This window comes from Pinus tabuliformis, chromosome 3_2 (genome assembly GCF_031772625.1).
Source record: "Pinus tabuliformis cultivar Carrire ecotype Pingquan chromosome 3_2, CPIR1, whole genome shotgun sequence".
In the NCBI taxonomy this organism is placed as follows: domain Eukaryota; kingdom Viridiplantae; phylum Streptophyta; class Pinopsida; order Pinales; family Pinaceae; genus Pinus; species Pinus tabuliformis.
The window spans coordinates 45,377,346-45,379,748 of NC_142302.1; positions in this window are offsets into that span (position 1 = coordinate 45,377,346).

Consider the following 2,403-nt stretch of genomic DNA (forward strand, 5'->3'; position numbering starts at 1 on the left):
TACACTCACTACATATGAGATGAGAATTTCAAATGGAAATCCTACAACAAAAGAGTCATCCTTCAAAGCAGATAAGAAGCCCAAGGAAGAGCATGATGATTCATGTTGTGAATCAAATGAAGAAGAATCCAAGTTTGTGAGGAAGATCAAGAGAGGCTCAGGTAAATATAAAGGTAAGTTACCTTTTAAGTGCTTTAATTGTGGCAAAGTTGGTCACTATGCTTCAAAGTGTCTTGAAAATAAGAAGAAAGACTATGATCCTAGAGAAAAATTTAGGAAAGTACAAAAGGAGAGGAAGAAGGCTAAGAAGAGGAGTCTCTATATTCAAGAAGCCATCTCCTTTGAAAGTGAAGTGAGCCAATCCTCATATAATGATAGAAATGATGAAAGTCCAAAATAATGCATGCTTATGGATTTAGACAATTTGCAAGTCAAAGCGATTAATTCTGATGAAGAAGATGCTAAAGTTGACGTAGAAGGAGAGATGGTAAGTGCACTTGAAGAAATTGGAAGGTTGAGAAAGAAAAATAAAGCCTAGAAGGAGTTATGGGTCAAGGAAAGGGATGAATTTGTTGAACCATTGCTCTTGCAAATTGAAGAAGGCAAGAAGATTCAAGAATATTTAAATCAACAGCTGAGTGAGAAGAATCAAGCTTGTGAAAGGCTAGAGGTGAAATTGTTTTGCTGAGAAAAGAATTAGAAAAGGAAGAAACCCAACTGAGATTCAATCAGAAGTTTGGAAACGGACTAATAATTTAAACGGTCTTTTGGAAGCACAAAGAGTCTCCAAAGATCGAAGTGGTCTAGGATTTGAAGCTTAATCTAGCGCAACAACAAAAATAAAGGGTAAGAAGTCAATCACTTTTGTAACTACAACAAAAGAAGGGATTGCTCAACAACAACAAAAAAGTACGCAACCCAATAACCAATTAAATAATGATCAACAAAATAAAGTTAAAGAGATAAAATTTTCACATAGAACGCTGGTCACGAAAATCGAAAAACTTAGAAATCAGTCCAGACAATTAATAGAAGACAATTTTCCAGGTATGCTGATATTTTTCCAAGTTATTTTTTTACCTGCACCAATTATGGACATAAAGCAAGGAATTGCAGAGTGAATTTATCCTACAGGAAGCTCAAATTAAGAATAAGAAATTAGCATATTATATAGAAGAAAAGCAGACTTAGGTACAATAATTCATTTTCTCCTTTGAACAATCTGATTCAGTGTTTTAAATGTCAAAATTTTGGGCATAGCGCAGTTGATTACAGACTTAAAGATAAGAGGCTTGAATCAGTTGCTGAGAAAATTAAACAAGAGCCCAAGACCTAGAAAGAAAAAGAGAGCACAAATCAATGTGATATTGTTTTATATGTTCAGAATTAAGGCAGTCACTAGGATGTGGAAAATGGTTGTTCCAGGAAAATGTCAGGAGACAGAAGCAAGTACTTAACATGAAACAAATTGAAAAGGATAATGCAACTTTTGGTAACAATGCATTTGGTAAGATGGTTGGTAAAGGAGTTTTCAGTTTGTAAAATGGTAGAGGTAAAGCCAAAAATGTATTATATGTTGATGGGCTGAAGCACAATCTGCTTAGTGTGTCTCGCATGTGTGATTAATGCTATGATGTGATTTTTAAGGTTAAAATTTGTCAAACCAAGTGTGCAGGGACAAGTGAAATAGTAGCTGAAGTTGTGAGGACAGACAATAATGTCTATGTACTGAAAGAGAAAACATAGAGGTGTTGCTTATCAAATATTGATGAAGAGATGTGAAACGTTCATATGGTGTTGGAAAGTTCTGACCAATTTTTAGTGTGATATACATTGGTAAACATATATCTAACATTTACTTTGTTTTACCACTGACATCGTATTGGACAATGTACTGGAAGCATTTACATGGAGTAGCGTTACTATATGAAGCGGTTGCATGGTTCATCGTTACTTTAGATATGAAGCATTTATTGTCATGCATATGTGCTGAAACAATCGTTAAGATTGCCATCATTATTCAATTTTGGAAATATCTGATCCTTGCGTGATGTTGGGTCCATGGCTTTGTTGTCAACAACCTTTGACAATGGTTTTCTTCTCGTGTGTCTCTTCTCTTGTTTCATTCAAGCCCAAGATTGCCCTAGTAAGCCCTTCTTTTCCTACAGATTGTACATAGTTTAGATATCATTTTGGTCATCTAATTGTCATCGTCCCTTGGATGAAAACCTGGCAATCTCCATGTCGGTTAATATTGAGAAGCTTGAAGTGTATGGAGAGGAATTTTTAAATGAAGTTACGACCTTGCTACACCGGCTAAAAATAGACAAAGGTGACAATTCAATGCATGAATTGAGTTGGAAAGACAAGTAGGAAATAGTTAAGTACAACTTGGTCTAGTGT